At 38.9% G+C, this 21,491-nt stretch overlaps 1 pseudogene; it reads right to left on the minus strand.

Annotated features, from left to right (window-relative positions):
* Nucleotides 1-21,491, minus strand: part of LOC122103699 — a 71,589-nt pseudogene that overhangs the window by 47,363 nt on the left and 2,735 nt on the right.

A 21,491-nucleotide genomic window follows, 5' to 3' on the forward strand; every position in this document is an offset into this window, starting at 1 on the left:
ACTGTGGCTTAGTGGTAGAGTACTTGCCTAGCATGCAGGAAGCCCTGGTTTGATTCCTCAGTATACCACATAAACAGAAAAAGCCAGAAGTGGCACTGTGGCTTAAGTGGTAGAGTGTCAGCCTTGAGCCAAAGAAGCTCAGAGACAGTGTCCAGGCCCTGAGTTCAAGCCCCAGCACTGGCAAAAAAAAAATCAGTCTAGAAAGTACTTTCTGAAGTAGGTAAAACCAGGTGAGTGATATAAAGTATTTATTAACTATTTCCTGCTTTTTCTTTTGTGTAATGTGTATGTGTGTGTGTGTGTGTGTGTGTGTGTGTGTGTGTGTGTGCGCACGCGTGCGCATGCGTGTGTGCATGTCCATGAATGGCAGTACTGGTGTACTGGTACTGGGGCTTAGCTTTTATGCCACTTGAACCCCACCCCCACATCTAGCTTTCTGGTGGTTAATTGGGGTAAGACTCTCACAGACCTTCTGCCTGGGCTGGCTTCAAACAAGGATCCTCAGATCTCAGCCTCCTGAATAACTAGGAGTTACAGACATGAGCTGCTGGTGCCTGGATGCGCATTTTGTTTTTTTAATGAAAATATGTAAAATAATACACAAAATCTATGTGTGTATGTTGTTTGTTTAGCAATGTGAGAGGCGGGCAGAGGGTACTTGTTTTATGTTAACGATGAGACTCTGTGATGTGTTATTAATATTTCAACAGAGACATACAGCAGAACAGAGTAACTTTTACATTTCAGGAACAAAACAGATATCTATAAGCTTGAAACAGAGTTACCAAAAAGAAAGGAGGGAAGAGATGAACTCATAAGGAACAGACATTGAGTGTCACAAAGCATGCCAACTTGGTTGGAATGTTAAGAGTAAGAAGGAAACACACTGGTGATTTCTCAACTGAAATGCAATAGGATCTCTGTGTATCCTATTCCTAGAATATGTTCATACTTTCATTTTAGCATTACCTGTGCCTGCTCTATAAAAATATAATTGAATTTTGCTCTCTGATGTGCAAATTAATTTCCCAGGCACACTGGAAAACATTTCATTGTGTCTCTCCGTTCACCTGGCTGAGGGACATCTTGGTTGTCTCCAAGTTTAACCAGTAAAAATAAAGCTATAAATATCCATGGCAGGTATTTAGTATGGATTTAGTTTTCAGCTAATACCAAGGAGTGTAATGACAGGATCATATATTAAGTATACGTTTAATTTAGTAAGGAGAAGCCAGATTATGTTTCAAAGTGGATGTACCATTTTGCATCCCTATCACCAATGAACTATTCTTAGTTTCCACCTTCAAATACATTGTTAAAGCCTTTGCAATCTTTGGTTAATGTACTCAGCTGATGATGCTGTCACGGTGTGTACAGAGGGCGCATTTCATTAGCTGGATATTCATAGAAGTAATTTCCATTACCAGAGTGAAATGCAGGAAATTCACTTGACTTTAATGCTACTTTCAATATGTACTATTTTTATTTACTTCTTGCATCTGTCCCTGGCAAGAAGATATAAAGTCAGCAAGTGATCACATCCATCCCAGAGATGCATGTGATTGTTACACCATCAGCAGCAACCTGGCAATGACATATTATATATGACACCCTGTATTATTGAGGAATTTATTCCAGCATTTTGTTTACATTTATTTATTTATTTATATTTTTGTTTATTTGTTGGTCATGGGGCTTGAACACAGGTCCTGGATGCTATCCTTGAGCTCTTTTGCTCAAGGCTAGAGCTCTACTACTTTAAGCCAAGAGCCACTGACAATTCATTGATCTTTAGATAATTGTCTAAAGGGCGTTCAATTCAAATTCCCCTTTTCTTAAAAACTGTAAGTTTTTCCAGCCCCCTAGAAGGAGCACATTTTCTTTCTTTTTCCTTTTGCAGGTTTGGGTCCCTCCCTTCCCCAGAGGACTCTCTTTTACTTTCATGGTGTCATACTTTTAGGGTCTCTTGAATATCTACCATTTATGTCATTTTTTGTTGGTGGTGGTCATGGTGCTTGAACACAGGGTCTGGACACTGTCCCCGAAATGTTTTTGGCTCAAGGCTAGTGCTACCACTTTCAGCCATCATTCAGCCATCGGGTTTGGTGGCTAACTAAAGATAAGAGTCTCATCAACTTTTCTACCTGGGCTGGCTTTGAACCATGTTCCTCAGATCTCAAAATTCTGGAGGGGCTAGGACTACTAAGCCACCAATGTTTGGCTTGTGCTACTTTTATTTTGAAAACTTTTAAGCTTTGCTTCCTTTATGCAAATGCTAAGATTCTCATCAATTTAGAGATAACAGTGCACAGAAAACCGTTTTTCCAAGGCAGTTACACAAGATGCTATCAGCAAGAAGATCATCAACAATTTGTTGCTTGCTTATCTAAATTAAGGAAAAGATCATCTGAACAAAATTAGGAATTTGGGCTAAGAAATCTATTAATCAAAGCCGTGATTAATGTGCACACATGAGACGCTGCTGAAATATTGAGATTTATCACTTGAAAAAGACGAGAGGAACTGCCTTAATATCCTCTGGGAATATGAAAATAATAAATAAATAAGGAGCCAGCAAATATCTGTGAATGAGAAGATACAGCTGTTTCATGGAAACAAAACATTGCTTTAACATTGCTACAACAATACTTAGATGCACTAAATACACAGTGACATCATTCTATAAAACTAATGAAAAAGAACTTATCATCATGCAGCTTTTGTAACAGCCAGGTTCTACTTCAATGTCTAACTGAACTATCAAACCCGAACATTAGGGCTGGAGTTAGCCTATTTAATGGTCTCAGCTTAGATAATGAAATGTGTCAAGCCATAGGATGGAACTCTGACTCTGTTTCACAGTTGAGCATCCTTTCTTCACAGTGTAGCTCATGTACTTCTTGTGTGCCCACAGAAGTTGGATTCAATCACTTTGTTTCTCTACAGCCACTTCATGCCTCTGTTGAGGCTTCTCATTAGATGGGAATTTCCCCTGTGCTGATTTTCAACTCAATAGGTGATTCACAGGGAAAACACGCATATATTTCCCAGTGCCAATAAGATCTGAATGTGCAGATCACCAAATGAGCTCATTCCTCTTTTACTAACAGCCAGTGTGCAACCTGCCACCTCTCATACCAGAGAGTTCACACGTGGAATAAGACAGCACTATTGGAGTCACTTATTCAAACTTCTCTATATATGAGTAGAGAATGTCAAGTAACTCCAGCTCTATGTCTTTGAGGGGAGACAAACTGTCCATAGTACACACTGCTCTCTCTTGAGACGTTTACCTGTAGGATTATGGCCAAGCATTTATTTCCAACAATAAAGAAATTCTCTCCCAAGTATTCTCCAAACTCTATACATATAAAGTTAAAGGGGTCAAACGTGTACATGGGGGTCTAAAAGTAGTGCTACTCTTCTGTTCTTCCCTTTAAGCATTTGTATTTGTACTGGCACTTCATTTTGAAGTGTTATATTCATTTTCCAGTGCCTCCATTTGAATTATCAACTTATTTGTTGAGCATATCAACTACCATAATTCCATATACTAAGATCAAATAGAAAAGAAAAACTAAGTAATGATGGTGTAACTAGTTCAAGGAATACATTTGGTTCTTAAAAAAATGAGTCATTTGATAATTACATATCAAATGGCACGGGTTTTGTGTGACCTGCACAGACATTGTGACACCAAAACCCCATCCAGTAGAATATAGAGAAAACAATCCCATACCTTTCCTAAATCATTGCAAATGGAAGATACAAGATGATCTACTGGGCAATTTCTATGTGGGCCTCATTACCTCTTGAATGTGACCAGGATGAAGTCAGTGGGTTTCCTAGGATTTCAGTCTAGAATAACCAGAACGTTCAGATTATTGGTCTTATGGTTTGTCTATAAAATGTCCATAAAGGGTTATTTGTTGAAGGCTTGGTCACAGAGAGTGGTGTTATTGAGGGGTGCTTTGATTGTGACAGTGCTAACCTCATCAACACATGAATCTATCAATGTGATCGTCGCGGAAGAGGCTATTAGGATGGGCTTAGATGGAAGAAGTAGATTCCTGGGGATTATACTTGGAAAGATGTATCTTACCTCGTCTCTCTCTTTCTATCTCCCTCTTTCTCTCTCTCTTTCTTCTCCCTCCCCCCCCCAGTCTCTCTCCTCTCTCTTCCTTTTACTCCCTCTCCTCTCCTTCTTCTTTTCTGGCTCCACACCACACCTCTTTCTCTCCTACCACCTTCCTTCTGCCATGCATGGACAGTTTTGAATAATTAAACGTCAGAGAATTGTTGTCTGAGGAGGTAGAGCTTAAGGGAACAGGAGACTAATGGAAAGAGAAATGGTGGGCAAATACAGCCAGGATGCTCAGTGTAAAAATGCAAACATGGCACCAGGTAACTTGAAGGTCTGGATGGGTTTGGGAGAGATTGGGAAAAATTATATAAGGGGTGACACCCATCATGGCGCATTGTTCTCCTAAACCAACATGTTGGATTGAAATCTCTTTGTACCACTACTTGAAGATGATATAAAAATAAATGCTAGCATCTTGGCAATTCCAAGATTATTGATCAAAACTATTTCTATTAGCCAGGCACCAGTGGCTCAAGCCTGGCCTGCTTGGGAGGCTGAGATCTGAGGATCACTGTTTGAAACTGGTCCAGGCAAGAAAGTCTGGGAGACTCTTACCTCCAATTAACCACCAAGAAGCTGGAAGTGAAGCTGTGGCTCAAGTGGTAGAGTGCTAGCTTTAAGCTAAAACACTTAAGAGACAATGCCCAGGCCTTGAGGTCAAGCCCCAGGACCAGCACACAGGCACAAAAAATTATTCTGTATTGAAGACTGGCATAGGGTATCCTGGGAGCTCTGCACCGTATACCATTTTTAACTTTCTTTTAAAAGTTTGTCAATGTGATGTACAGAGGGGTTACAATTACATAAGTAAGGTAGTGACTATATTTATTGTTGAATTTGTTACCCCTCCCTCATTTTCTCCCTCTTTCCCTCCCTCTTACCCCCACCCCCAGTGTACAGACCATTTCCAACATATTGTCTTGTTGAGTATCGCTGTTGCATAGGTTTCCCCCTTGTCCTTTGTCTCACCATTTTGTTGTACCTCTTCCCTTCCCTAATTCAGATAAATATATATATTTATATATATACATAATACTCAGGGTACCAAAGTCAAATACAGTGACAACAGGGGATAAACCATAGGGGAAAAATATAAATGAAACAAGAAATCACAGTGTATCAAAAACAACAACAACAAAGAAAATTTTCTTATATCCATGTCTGGGGGTTCATTTCACTTAGCATCATCTCATATGGGCATATGTACATAGTTATTGAGCTATTCTGCTCACCTGCTATTGTATTCACAATTTCAGCCTTATGGATACTTTCTGGATTTTTAAGTTTTTATTGATTATTAAGATTAGAGGTGTGTTTTGGGGTTTTTTTGTGTGTGTTTATTAAACAAAATTTACCTATGTTTACAGCTTTCACAATTTCATTTGGAAAGAGCGTTTCTATACTCCTAGAAAAACTTTGTTCTTTACTAAGAAAATAAGATTTAAAATTTCAAAACTGCTTATTATACATACTAACCTTTGGTGCTTAGTCATAATAGCTAGGAAAAGTCAACTAGCTATTATCTAAGCCTTCAAGCCCCAGTGGTGTACATAATATAAGTTTACTTCTTACTTACATGCTAAGCTCCTGGTAAGGAGACAACATTTTCCATCATGTGGCTCAACTATTTCTTAAGGACTGAGAATCCCCTGGCAGATTTTATACAAAAAAAAGAGAAAGTTGAAATAAAGAAGGAACATTGGAAATAGTAAAGTAGAGTTTACGATGGACCAGAAATGGCAGAGACACGCATTTATTTTGCCCATATTGTATTAGCCAGTATTCAGTTGCCTGGCAACATCAAGCTGCAAAGAACCCTGGGATATGTCATCTCAGTGGGGCCCGGAGAAGAGCTAGGATGAGCCCATGGTGGTCTCTTCTACATATTCATCACACAGATTATAAATTGACCCAGGATCCTAAAATGATACTTAAAGGGAAACATGAAGAGTTGAGAGGAAGTCTTTCTCCCTTCAAAATTATTATTGCCCTTCTTCACGTAAGGAAGAAAGAATTAAGTTGAAATTTTCCTGTGTGAGCTGTAATATATTCTGAATCATTGCTATTAATGAACACATTGCTTCATTATAATGTGAATTGTAAATTGTTTTATATTATACTGTGCATGCAGTTTGGGAATGTGGTATTAATTTTATATTAATGAAAAGAAATGCTCAGACAAGATGATGTTTTAGAGGAGTCAGCTCTGAACAAAATGATGAATTTGAAAGCAAATTTCATTGTATAGCATTTTTTTCAATTGAAGAAATGCAGTTGGCTGACTTATTTCGTTTTTTAAACTGATGCTAAGCAAAAGGCTTCAATAACACCAAGATAACTACATATTATAGACTTAATCTGGGTTTGTTTTATGCTCTAAGGAGACTTATGAAAACCAAATGTGATGTAAAAAATAGAATAATCATTAAAAGTCTGCACCATATATGTCATAGAAGTTTATTACAAAGAAAACCAACCTAGAATTCCATAGATTAGAGCTCTAAAAACATTCTTCTTAATTTACAATTTGAAATAACCAAATCCAATTTAGAGGAAATATTCAAAATAATTGATTTAAGATGTTTAACCAAAAAATACTTTAGATGTCTCAAGGGAACAAAATGTTCTTAAACTCTAATCCACAAAACTCTAAACTATGGCACGAACTATCTCAGTCGTGTGTTTCTACTATTTTAAATGAATATCCAGAATTAAGACATTACCTGTCATGTTGCTTTGATAGACGCTCTTTATAAAACAGCCATTCTGTTGTTCATTCAGGAGACAGATGATCGGCTTGTCCTTTAGTTTGCTTTGAATGAACCTCCAGGGAAAAGAGAGTAATGCTGCTGTAGCCACATCTTAAAACTCATTTTCTAGTCATTAATACTTCATTCTTCTCATCCTTTTCTTCATCTAAGAACAGGCCAAGAGTATTCTGGAACATGTAAGAGCTAGGAGAGTATGGGTGTTGTCTGAAGTTGGTTCTTTGAAACAGTTCTCATCACCGGTAGAATCATGATTTATTGGTCCAGAGTGTCTGAGATACACAATAGAGCCACCAAGGAAGCAGAAGGAAGCGCAAGCAGAACAGTGTAGTTGTTGAAAAGCCATCAAAATACCAAGGACAGGGGGGAGGATTTAGCATGTTTAGTATTCTTGATTACTTCACTTCCATTAGTTTCCCTGTTTCAACTTCTCACAAAGGCACAGGCTGGAGGTAACCCTCAGCAGTGCCCTGCTTTTGTTCTTTCTTCTGGGTCTTGTTTCCTTCAGCTCTCCCTCAGCACCCTAGATGACATGTGTGAATTCAGTCCATTAGTGTTCAGTGACATGTCCACGCTCACCAGTGACTTGATGTGTTTGCTGTGCCTTCTACGTACCCCTAGTATTCAAAAGACCGGCAAGACCTGGGGAGCTTTGATTTCTCTCTTGGCAACCAGTAGAAGAGTTTTTAGGTACAAGGATAAGAAGATCATTCCATAATGTTCAAAACAAGAGCATAGCTGTATCTTTTTCGTTATTTTCTCCTTCAATAAAACATCATGGGATAACAGGCTTATATAAAGAAAATCATTTCCCATTGGATATTTCTGCAATCTCTCTTACAAGAAGACCAATTATTGTGTTAGTTTAGACTGCTATCTTAAACTCTATTTGGACCAACTTAAATATGCATATACTCTATATGCTTTAATCTGAGAACGCCATGCATTTGTGGTAAGAGAAGAGATAGGAAGGCAAAGTGATGTTTTGAGCTGTATACTTTGGGATGTTAAGAGTCAAGGTCCCAAGAGAAACCAAGAGCATTTTACCCCTTCTGGTCTTCGGGAGGAGGAAAGGTAAAGGTATTTAATTTGTAATTAAAAGATTGGAATGAACAATGAAACAATAATGTGCCATGCCTTAAAAATATACTCACGTGTAAAGTTATACTCTTAATTGTCTCCCTTATTTGTAACAGTTCTGAAGTGCTACATGTTAAATAAATACTATCATTGTGATCAGAAAACAATAGTGTTTTCCTTGAGTTTGTTTATTAGACAACATGTATATCAAACTATACATAATATGTCCAAGTGACAAGCACTGACAATGGTAACTATGAAGACTCGGCCAGGAAGCGAGGAGGCTCCCTGAAGGCTGTTGGGTACCAGTCTTTACCAAGAGCCACTCAGGTCCTGGGGTCTGCACACCAAAATTCCTCGACTGCTTATACTCATTGTGTATTTTTCATTTTTCTCCTGGCTGTGTTTATGTCCATCCTATCTAAATTGTGATAATGAACACAAGAGGAAAAGATGTTTGTTTATATTTTAAAAGAAAGAGAAGGAGAAGCGAGGGGGGAGGGAGAATGAGTATATCAAAAGCCTGGAAATTCACCTTGTTGATGCAGCTATATGTGAAGACCACTGGGAGGTCTTCGTGTGAAAATCAGCTGAGCCTGACTCTTCTTCCCAAGTCATGCTGAGTGTTCAAGATTTACAATTTTCTGGGCAGGAAGGGTAGATTTCCCTAAGACCTAGTATAAAATGAATTCAACAGCCTGACTTTGGATTTCCTTTCATTATCTTCAGTTGTTCTCACAGAGAAATGTGAAGGTAGCTTTAAACTTCCAATGAGGTAACTCTACCTCTAAAAGGAAAAGAAAAATCCCACAGCAGTATTTTATGGGGGAGCCAGCAAATTTCTTTCTTTGCCTTGAGTGATAGTTTTTACCTGTAATCAGTGCTGAACAAAAAAAAAAGGAGAGGAAAGACACTCAGATGGTTGTTGTATTGATTCATCTCTCAGCCAGAGTTGATCCTACAAGTCCCTAGGGATACTATCCCAAACTGACTGCTCAACCATTAACAACTAGTACCTAAGCCAATCCCAGGATGTCCCTGAGTTAAGTTTCTATTCATGTATAACATTTGTCACATACTTAACAAATGAAACAATGCTTATTTATTCTTTTCACAGTTCTGTCAGAAATCCAAGAGGGATTACTGGAGGTCCTTACTTGAGGACCTAATCTCACAAGATCAAAATTATGCCACATCTCAAGGCTTTGGGAGAAAGCTCTGTCCAGGTTCATTCAGGTTCATTCAGGTTGCTAAACCTGATCCTTCAATCCAAATAATTCAGGACACACTGTTTTAAAGATGCTAAACTACTTGGGTAGTGCAATTTCACTTTTCCCATATGAGACCAGGTTCTTTTCTTGAAATAAGGTTCTTTCAAAGAATTCAGCATTGACTTTGTAAACTTTCAGCACTCGTCCATGCTTTCAGAACTGATGCTGTTACCAAAAAATACTAAGGTTCATCTACAAACCATAGTCCTAATAGCTATCACCAATGAAACAAGAAATAGCATCTTTTATATGTTAAGGAATTCTCCTAAAACATATTATTTTTAATAGGGGAGCCTCTTGGGGGAGTTCTGGTAACTGCCTAGAAATGTGAACACGATAATCCACAAGCAGAGAGAAGTACACACTCTGTCTAAACAAGTTAAGGATCTATTCTGAGGGTCTAATATTCCTCAAACAGAATACATTGAATAAGTCCTTATGACTATTCTCTTTTAACTTCAATCACAAATTAAGAAGACCCACAGGCTTGAGTGGGATTGTATACCCAGAATATTGTTTAAGTTTAACCACGCTGAGAATTATTACTGGTTTAGTCAACAAATATTGATTAAGGGCTTACCATGTACCAAGAATTCCTCTCATCTACAGGTAAAATAGTAAACCAAACACATGCAAATCCCTGACCTCATAGAAATTATACCTCTCTGGGGAGCCTTCAGGTGAACTGATTTTAGAAACACACGTTTGCGTATGCCTTCCCACACTCCCCTTCCACATTCTCCTTTGCACTACATTAAAACATTCAATTTCATACACAAAAACTGTGAAGTATACTAGGATCAAGTACTGAGATTTTCTGTAAAAATTCATTCCAGATATCAAATCAATAGGAAAGGACTGTTGTTTACAATGTGAGAAAAGCTGAAAGATGAAGCAAAGACCAAGGTACCATTTTGGAGGGAAGAGGGCTGAGGTTCTGTGGCATGAAGGTGGCATCTCCAAGTTAACAATTTAGGGAACTGACATTTGTGTGACTCTTTGTTCTAGAACATAGATAAGATCTTGTATATCGGGTTCATGGCCCATTATGTCTTTTTAATCATCGTTTCTTCACCTTTAGGGATGCATGTCGGTGATGAAAGAATTAGTGTTCATTAAGTCTCGTCTTTTGACATCTGTATTTAGAGAAAAAATTTAACTCATATATCTGAATTATATTTACCATAAGCGAAAGCTTGGTTACACAGTTAAGCCACTAAGAAATCAAGGTAATACCTTGTCTGAACAAGGACAAAAGTATCTTCAAATAAGAGGGAAGCTGCATACATTTCCTTATCTTCAGCTTAGCAACTGCTTAGATATACCCTCACTGTTACGTATAGCAAATAAAAAGTTTCCAGATGGGAAATCACTAAAGAATGCCCCTATTTTCACTTTCAACATGGCTATAATTACAATGACAAAAAGTGTCTCATTAGTTTCAGGGTAATAATTTTCAATTCAGGGTGAGTCCGTTAATGTACCTTTATGGCCTACACTTAATAGGGTATTTTTTTTTATTAAGGAAGACTTAATTATGGAAATGGTTTTCTGAGTTGAAACGTATGCATAGAATGTTGACATCAACTCATTTATTTGCTATTTATTTGCGCAGACTGTTTATGTGCGCTCTCCAGAATGTTCTGTCTCAAGTATTCACTGAACATATTCATTCCATCTGGAATTATGTATGACAAAGATTATTTATAAGTTTACACTGTAATGGATTGAACTATGGCTTCGGGAAACATGAGCAGAGAGCGCCCAGCTCTTCATTTTGCAGGAGATAACGGGTAGTTCCAACATGTCTGCCTTTCTCCTCTGCACTACCCATGCTATAAAAGGAGAGGAAGAGCAATCAAGAGAGACTTGAAGAGCATGAGCTCTGAAGTAGGGTAAGAAGAATTTTCTCCAAAGCTTCAAGAAGTTCCCTCACTTTTATTTACATTTGTCTCAGTCCTCATGTCCCCTTGATTGTCACACACATGTAATGCTATGGCCCAACCCTAGCTACTCAGTATGCTATCTAAGGATTGAGCTTTGAAGCTAGCCTGGACAAACCAATCCAAGAGACTCTTATTTCCAACAAAAGGCCAGAACTAAAGGCATGGTTCAGATGGCAGAGTACTAGCAGTGACTGAAAAACCTGAGCAAATGCTTACGGCCATGAGTTCAAGCACCAGTATGAGCATGTGTGCATACATACATGCACACACACACATACACACACCTATGAAGATACAATTTAAGCCAGCCCTGCTGATTTAATCCATGTCTTCTTGTTTAAGCAATACATTCTATTTATTCCATATGGTTAACAAGCTTTAATATACAGGCCTGAGTTCCTACAACTTCTCACTCTATTACATACTGCCTTATCCTAAGGCTTGTTATCCCACGTTATCCTAAGGCTTATTCATCATCATTCAATCTCTCGCCACCAGTTGAATTTGAATATACTCAACATTGTATTCATTTAAGTATTTAATTCTTTTCTACAAGGAACAAATGGCTTGAACTTACACATACAACCCTTTGGAATTGCTTTGTGAGAGTTTCTGTGTGATATACTCTTTTAGCACTTGCATGTAGTGGTGATGGTATTTCTATACCTTGCCAATTTTCGCACTTGGAAAATGGAACTGTGCTTCATTCATTTACTCATTCATTCATTTTTCCATTTGGCATGTGTTACTGAGTTTCTCTTTGTCTTAGTCTGGTCAGCTGCTATAACAAAATGCCATAAGCTAGGTGGCTTACAAATGAAAGAAATTTATGTCTCATTGGTTTGGAAGCGAGAAATCCAGGCCCAGGCTGGCAGATTCTCTTAACTGATGAGTACATGGATAAGATCTTCTCGCTGTGTCTTCACATAGCAGAAGGGACAAGGAAGCCTCTTTACACTTATTTAAGTAATTGTATAAAGGGGCATCAATTCCACATGCCAATTAAAAAATATAATACATCTTGATCAGTGTCACCCTTCCAGTTTCCTTCCATCTCTTCCAAGTCCCACCCATGCCCTGAAGTTACCAAGTTCAATTAGCAATATGTACATTGAATATTATAATGTTTATGTGTGCTAATCCCCTCCATAAGAGCTCTGTCCTCATGACCTAATCAATTTTCAAAAGCTCCATTCCTCAATACCCTGAGAGAGAGTCGTAGGCTTCAACATAGGAGTTCAATGGTGGAAAGTGAGAAAGACAGTGTTCCTACCAAAACCCTCTTGGTGCCTGTATGCCATATAAGATATAATAGTGAAAAAACTAGACTTCATGAGACAATTCTATGGACATTACAATAAGCAATCAGAGAAAGAAACATTTGTGTAATTACAAAGTACATAAGTGGTGTGAAGTGAAAATGAAGGGTAGTATTAGGAGAGAACATCAGAGAAGCTGATTGAGAGAAGGGTAGGCAGAGATGGTTGCTTGTTGAAGTGACATTCAATCTGAAATCTCAGGGAAGGAAATAAGCTATTCAAGAATAAGCATGAGCTTTCTATTGATCTTGCTAGCTATGTCCTTTGCCATGCAGAAGCTCTGTAACTTCATGCAATCCCATTTGTCCAACCTTTCTTTGATTTGTTGTGTTTCCAGGTCTCTATTAAGAAAATTTCGGCCTGCGCCAAGGAGACCTAGGGTTTCTCCTATTCCATCTTGTAATGTTTTCAGAGTGTCAGCTTTAACTCTTTGATCCATTTGGAGTTGATTCTGGTGCAGGGTGATATATAAGGATCTAGCTTTAGTTTTCTACAAGTAGTTAACCAATTTTGCCAGCACCATTTACTGAAGAGGCTGTCTTTCTTCCATTCTATTGTTTTAGCTCCCTTATCCAAGATTAGATGGCTATAGGTCTGTAGGTTCTATTCCATTGGTCCTGAGGTCTGTTCTTGTGCCAGTACCAAGCTGTTTTGATTACTATGAATTTATAGTAGAGTTTGAAATTTGGTATTGATATTCCTCCAGCAGTGTTCTTTCTGTTGAGGAGTGTTTTTGCTATTTGGGGGCTTTTTTGTTCTATGTGAATTTTTGGATTGCCTCTTCTATTTCCTTGAAGAATGAGGTTGGAATTTTGATGGGTATCGCATTGAATTTGTAGATAGCCTTGGGAAGTATTGCCATTTTCACAATGTTGATCTTTCCAATCCAGGAGCATGGGAGTTTTTGCCACTTTCTAAGTTCTGTTTTGATTTCCTTTTTCAAGTTTTTAAAGTTTTCATCATAGAGGTCCTTCACTTCTTTACTTCTTTGGTTAAGTTAATTCCTAGGTATTTTATTTTTTGTGGGGCAATTATGAATGGAGATGCTTTGCTAATTTCAGCCACACTTTTCTCATTGTTGGCATACAGAAAAGCCATTGATTTTTGAGCGTTAATTTTATACCCTGCTACTTTGCCAAAGTTTTGAATCAGCTTGAGTAATTTGGGAGTGGAGTCTATGGGATTTTTTAAATACAAGATCATGTCATCTGCAAAAAGGGAGTTTTACTTCTTCTTTCCCTATTTGGATCCCTAGCCATAAAACAGACAAGGGTCTCATATCTAAAATATACTTGGAACTCAAAAAATTAAATTCCCCAATAACAAATCTTCAAAGAAACAACTGCCCAATAAATAAGTGGGCTAAAGACTTAAACAGAAACTTCTCTGAAGAAGAAAGAAGGATGGCCAATAGACACATAAAGAAATGCTCAACCTCCCTAGCCATAAAAGAAATGCAAATCAAAACAACATTGAGATACCACTTCACTCCAGTTAGAATGGCTATAATGAAGAACTCTAATAACAACAGCTGCTGGAGGGGATGTGGACAGAAGGGAACCTTACTGAATTGTTGGTAGGAGTGTAAACTTGTTCAACCACTTTGGAAAGCAGTAGGGAGGTTCCTCAAAAGACTCCACATAGAGCTCCCCTATGACCCAGCAATCCCACTTTTGGGCATTTACCCAAATGTTCACAAACAAGACCACACTAAAGCTACCAGCACAACCATGTTTATTGCAGCATTATTTACCATAGCTAAGATATGTAACCAATCCAGATGTCCCTCAGTAGATGAATGGATCAAGAAAATGTGGTATATATACACAATGGAATTCTATGCCTCCATCGGAAAGAATGACATTGACCCATTTGTTAGGAAATGGAAAGACTTGGAAAAAATTATATTAAGTGAAGCAAGCCAGGCCCAAAGAAACATAGGTCCCACGGTTTCCCTTATTTGCAATATCTAGTATATGTCTGAGTCAAGCAGAAAAGGTCAGATAAGGTGATGTCAGGGAAATGAACCCTAAGATATGTATTCAAATTTTTTTTTCTTTCATGCGATTGTTTCTAACACATTTATAAGATTATTTCTTTGTTGCTTTGTATTTCTCTCCCCCACAGTATAACCCCTGCTTTCACTGTATTTGATATAATTTGTGGAGGGGAAGGGGAAAAACAAATCGTTTAAATAGGGATACAGGTGGACCCATTGCACCAACAATGAGATATACAAGTCGTTATGTCAAAAGTGAACTTTACCACTTTGGTGGGGGGGAGAGGGGTGGGGAGTCAGGGGAGGATGGGAAGGGATGGGAAGGGGAAACAAAGGAGGAGGCTACAATGCTTGATAAGAAATGTACTCATTATCTTGCCCATGTAATTGTAACCCCTCTGTACAGTATTTTCAGACACACACACAAAAAAGAATAAGCATGAACAAGAATGATCAAGGCAGTGGTAACACAAGTACAGGCGGTACTGCGAACTCAAACTAGAGAAGCACAAAAGGTCAGGTCTTCCTTAGGGAGACAAGTTGAGGATGGTGGCTTTGTACTGAGTGCCACTGTAAGTTTTGAATTTTTTTTTGGGGGGTCCGGTCGTGGGACCTGAACTCTGGGCCTGGGCACTGTCCTCAAGCTCTTCAGCTCAAGGCTAGCGCTCTACCACTTGAGCCACAGCGACACTTCCGGCTTTTTTCTTTTTGCTTATGTGGTGCTGAGGAATTGAACCCAAGGCCTCGTGCATGCAAGGCAAGCACTCTACCACTGAGCCACCTTCCCAGCCCCAAGTTTTGAATATTTTAAGTAAAGAAGCAGTGCGGCATCAGAGTGTGATGGCTCACTCCTCTAGTTCTAGCTACTCAAGAAATGGAGACCAGGAATATTGTGGTTTGAGATCAACTCAGGCAAAACTTTGGAGGACTTCTCAATCAGCAGTTGGGTTATTATGCCTATTATCCTAACTGTATGGAACAGGAGGACTGCAGCCCTAGGCCAGCCTGGCCGAACAAAAGTGTTCACAAGACTCTGTGTCATGACTGATGTTTGGCATGGTGGTGTATGCCAGCCATCTCAGCTGTGTTTGAGTTTGAAACTGGGCATTCAAAGGCCAGGTACCTCCTCCACATAATAACCAGCGTAAAAAAGATCAAAGGCATTGCTTCGTGGTAGAGCATCTACTGAGAAAGTAGGAGGCCCTGAGTTCAGACCCCAGTAGGATCAAAATAATAACAACAATAGTAAAGCAGCATGTCAAGAACAAATTTTTATATATTAACTGGTTTTCTTGGCTTTTATTGGAGGGACTTCTATGTCAAATATTTATTTTATTTGGGTTATAATGGCCTTGAAAATTCTGTGAAATTGTATTTTTTCTGGAGCCTTAGAACAAATTGGTTTTGATACAGATTTTCTGGCATATGTTTATAGAACTTGAAAAATATTATGTCTCAATATGTACCAAACCAAGTCAACCATTGCTAAGAGATTGAAAAAAATTGCCATATATCTATATCTGTGTGTATGCATGTGTGTGTGCACACACATGAGTGTGTGTGTATGTGTGTGTGCTGGTACTGAGCTTGAATCTAGGGCTTCCTGCTTTCCTTTAGCTGTTTTGCTCAAAGCTTGCACTCTACCACCTATGCCACACCTCTATTCGTAGCATTTTGCTGATTAATAGGGGGTCAATGCCTCTCAGATTTGTCTGCCAAAGCTGGATTCGAACCCCTATCTCCAGGTCTCAGCCTCTGAGTAATTAGGATTACAGGTGTGAGCTACAGGCACCTGCATTGTGCCTCCTTTATACGTGATCCTCTCCACAATGGTACAATGCTACTCTGCTGAAGCTACCATTTTTATCAGAAACCCAACACTATTCAATACTCAAATGCTCCATGTTTGATAATTCCATTACCAAATGTATTTTCCAAAAGATGTTAAGGTTATCCATATACATAGTGTACTTCACACATCAAGAAAACTTACCAGGCCACCATTACCGACATGATTCTTGAAAAGAGTAAGCCCTGGAGAAGATTCTTCCAAACTGGCCCACATTCTACTACCCTGATTTCAACAACAGTAAGACAGAAGTGATAAATGAGTTAGTGTGACCCAATATCAATAAATACTCTCTCCGCATGGGCTTTATCCAAACCAGTTCAAATTTTTTGAGAAGGAAAAAATAGATCAGTGGCAGAGATCCTGGAAAACTAGAACAGTTAGGCATCGTTCAAAGACCTATAATCACAATAACACATAAAAAGACCAAAGTTGGCAAGGTTAGGAGGCCAGACTACTAAGTATGAACCAAGTTAGATGGATTGGCATCTTGAATAAATTCTTGTTGAAATAAAGGTGTAGATGGTTTTTTTTTTCTGATGATTCTACATATGACATATTAGATACTTCAGCTGACTTACAAATTAACCCAGGCTTAGTCCATCTTGGATTATATATCAGTTCTACTGATATGAAAGAAATACGCCATTCAATTCCTTTCGCTTTCTCCATAGCTCTCAACTTTTTACTTTGCTCCCTGGATCAGCTGTCACCAGGTGAACTGACTGGCTGGATCTCTCCAAAGACACCCATGTCTCTGATTGCCAGTAGGTTTGGCCAGCAGGAAAGGAGTAGGGAGAAGCTGATGGTAGTTGAGCATCCATGTCTCCTAGCAGGCCTCTGTCTCACTGTAGACGCTGCGTTCTGAGACATTCTTTCTTCCCTGCACTGTTCCTCGCTTGATGGTTGCTGAATGTGTGTTGAGAGCCTTGCTTTTGCTATCTCTGGTTTTCTGTACTAACTCTTGTGTTTCACTATCAACCCACCACTCTGACCTTTGTAATTCGTTCCATTTATAAATAAGATCTTCTTAAGTTATTCTAATTTGAGTGTGATATTTGTTCCCTTTGAAACACTACCTGCTACTCATAATTCCTCAAAAAACTTTATGAAAGAGAGGAAGAAAGATGGAGAAAGGGAGGGAGGGAAAGAGGGAAAGGGGGAAGGAAGAAAGGAAGGAAGGAAGAAGGAAGGAAGGAAGGAAGGAAGGAAGGAAGGAAGGAAGGAAGGAAGGAAGGAAGGAAGGAAGGAAGGAAGGAAAGGAAGGAAGGACAGGAGAGAGGGAGAGAGGGAGAAAAGGGAAGGAAGGGAGGGAGGAAGGGAAGAAAAGAATGGAGGGAAGAAGGGATGGAAGGAAGGGAGAGAAGGAAGGAAGGAAAGAAGGAAAGTGGACTTTAAAAAACTGTGAGGCCTTGCCTAAGTGTTAGAACTTGAATTACCATTATTTTTGCCTATTACCACAATACAAACCTGATTTAATGTTATACAAATTACTATAGTTGCCACTATAATACAGGAAAAAATTATTTGATCTTTCCAGAAAATCTAGAGATAACATTTGTTAACATAAAATCCCTATTCAAAAACAAGACCCTTGATCAACTAGAGAAAAAAAGAGCCATTCTTTAACCAATTAATTTTTGTATTCCAAAAATCACAGTGCCAGACATTGACCCAATTTGTTTATTTCTTACAACTCTATGACACAGGGACTGTTGTTGCTTTTACACTCTAGAAAAAAAAAAATAACTGAATCACAGAAGGTTTAAGTTGTTTGTTAAAAAAATTTACCTAATATTTCCTAGTAAAATGACTTGAATCTACTGGGTAATTTAGAATTTACTCTCAGAACTAGTGTATAAAGTTTCAAGAAATACCAGTTCCCTTATTTTCTTTAAATAAATTAAAACTGCTCCCTGGGTACACAGATCATAGAAAAATCCCCATCAGTCATTACTGAGACACCGAATCAATTGTTTGCAGTTCCACAGTGGTGTTGGGGGGAATCCAGGCAGGATGTAGCCTCGGTGAGCGCTCTCTTGCTTTATTGTCTCCCAAGGACCACGGGCTTGGATGCTGAGAAATTTTATTTCAGTCAGGTTTTCAGGGAATCTCTAGGCAAATGCAACAATCCCAGAGGCACCATGTGAGAGATTTTGGAGTAGCCCCTTTCTCGACCCCTGGGCTATTATTCCACGTGGTCACCACACGTGGAGTGATCACCAAGTCCTGCCTGGTCACTGGGGGTTGGGGGCTTTGCTGTGTTGCCACCAAACCCAAGTAGGAAGTTAGCTCCAGGATACAGCGCACAGAGCCTAGCGCCCAGCCTTAGCATGGTCCACCAATCAGGCCCACCAGCAAGACCACAGCGGGCAATGGCTCCGAGACCCTTCCCCCAAGTCCAGTACTCAGAGAAACTGTCGCACACCTTACTCCTCTGAGCTGCACTCAATTCCTGAAGGATTTTTTTCCTCTCCTTTAGATGATTCAATTCTCCATGAACTGCTCCATGAGCCTACTTTTAATAAAAACTCTCAGTGGGTATTGCATTTCTTTGACATTCTTTTGCTTCTGGTTCTGCCACATGAAACTCATTATTAATTTGCTTCAGTAGAAGAAAAATGACTTGGCCACTTCTGTGGAATCTAAATGGGAAAATTACCTTTAGCAAGAAAACAAAAGACAGATTAGTATCTCAGTAAATTATCCTACTCCATATACATATTTACTGAAAATGTAGTCTGCATAGATAGATCATAAGCTATTATCTGTACCAAAAATTCGTGATATTTAGCGTTTTTTCTCCCCTCTCCCTCACCCCATATCTTCTTTTTCTTGTATCCATAATTTTCTTCCATCCATTACAGATGTATGTATATATACAGATGTATATATATCTGGAATTTTTTGGGTGTGTGCTAGTCCTGAGGCTTGAACTCATGGCATGGCTGCTGTCCCTGGGCTTTTTGTGCTCAAGGCTAATGCTTTACCACTAAGGCCACAGTTCCACTTCTGGCTTTTCCTGGCAGGTAATTGGGGATAAGAGTCTCACAGGTTTTTCTGCCCTGGTTGGCTTCTAACCGTGATCCTCAGATCTCAGCCTCCTGAGTAGTTAGGATTGCAGGTGTGAGCCACCCACTTTTGTAATTTTTGAGATGACAATTAATTGTTGATTGTGTGGGTTTTTTTAAGGAAATAAATTAATTTCAATTTTTTTCCTCATTTAAGAATTCCAAGGCTTTCAGTTTGAAGTCACTCTAATATGTTCTGTGATGTACATGGTATATGATTTCAGTAAATCCTGATTGCATATGCCAGGCTCTATTTTAACATTTAAAAACCTTTAAAGAAAAGAGAACATTCCAGGAGGAGGGGGAAAGAGTACAAAATGACCACCCACTCCCTGAGAAAATGTAAAATGCGAGTCATATCCGTGGAGTCTCCATTCAAATAAAACCAAAACCACTGAAAGTTACTCTGCTTCACCTCAATCACCCTTTGAGATGAAAGCATTTTTTTTAATAATTCAAAAAATAGAGGAACTGCAGAAACAATGGACTGTGATGTGGTAGATCTAGTATACTTTATATCACTTCCAATGATATCAGTGACAAGCCACAGTTTGACTAGTGAGATTAAAATTTATCTCACAGCTATTCAACTCAAGCACATTTTGGGTTTTGTAACCAGTTTTCCAAAGTCAGTTATTCTTCCTTACACTGAAGGTTATACACTTTGATGTGTGTGTGTGTGTGTGTGTGTGTATTGCAGAAAAGGAAAACAGACCACCCCAGAATGTCTCTAATATAGTTTGTGGGCACAAATAGTTTTTCCAGAAGTTGGTGTGTAAAAAATTATAATAGTAAGTGCTAGAATTTTCCATTTGTTAATGCTTTTCCTAAAAGAAGAGAGAAAAAAAAACCACGAAGTTCTTGAGCATTGTGTATGCCTTCCTAAGAAAAATGTTGAATCTGCTAGCTTGTAAGCACAGCTGAGGAGCAAGGCGCTGATTATAATTCTCACGTATGTTTGAGGCTGAAGGATGCTTCACAGCCCTGCATCACTGACCCTGGGCTGAGTTAGTCAAACTCACCAGTTGCTTCTGCTCTGGGTTCTCACTCACATCCTTCACTGCAATTTTAATACTATCATGGACTTAGGGTCTTAAAGACTATAGTGACTCAGATTTGAAGCAATTATCTTTGGAGAGCATGGCAATGATAGTACCGTGGGAAGGCTGGATCTAACCGAAGCCATCTTGGCCATGTGGTGGATCAGGAATTGGGTTTAACTGATGCGATCTTGTCTTCATGGTGGAGAAAGGGGAAGTCCCGCCTCCAGGTGATGGATGTGCCTGAATTCCTAGTGGCAGGGGCAAGGACTTGGACAATAGGTTACTGGACCTGCCAATCTTGGGTCAGGGATTCTCAAGCTCCTTGGGACCTTCCCCCTGACCTGACCTTGTTTTGGGCCAGACCGGCTCTGATGCACTTGCATGGTGTCTCCTGTCTCGCCTCTGGGCAGTATGGCGTCCCTTGATCTGGTTTGTGGCATTGTTTTTTTCTGCTCTTGGAGTTCTCTAACGGTGTTAAGTCTATTAGAGGGGCTGCAGGTCTTTGAGACAGGATCCACCTGCAGACTCCTGCTTTCTAATAAAAACTCCCAATTCTACCTCTCCAAATGTGTAAGATTTCTGCATTTCATCCCATGAAAACTTTTACCAAACAAGAACTGTAAACGGTTTTATCTATGTGCGTGGAAATGTTTAGCGATACATATTAATTTCTGACACTGAGATTCATCAAAAAAGTAAGTTAGTATGAAGGATGGAAACAAATATGAATAAGTGCACAGAGACATCACAATAAAATGTAGTAAAACATTAAGATTAAAATCTCGAATGTAGATTTATATGTGTCTTTATTGTAAAAAAAATCCCTGAATATTTCTGCATGGTTATAATTTTTCATAATAATCTCTAAATCTTTTCTTTTAGTCTTGTTTGTTTGTTTGTCTGTATGTCTTTGGGAGTGTAAAGAGAGGCACAGTAATGGACAGACAAGGGGTGAACAAATGCAACAATGGTACTCATTGGACACTATGTTGAAAATAAAC

Source organism: Dipodomys spectabilis, unplaced genomic scaffold (genome assembly GCF_019054845.1).
Source record: "Dipodomys spectabilis isolate Male_0828 unplaced genomic scaffold, ASM1905484v1 ptg000019l, whole genome shotgun sequence".
Taxonomy (NCBI): Eukaryota; Metazoa; Chordata; class Mammalia; order Rodentia; family Heteromyidae; genus Dipodomys; species Dipodomys spectabilis.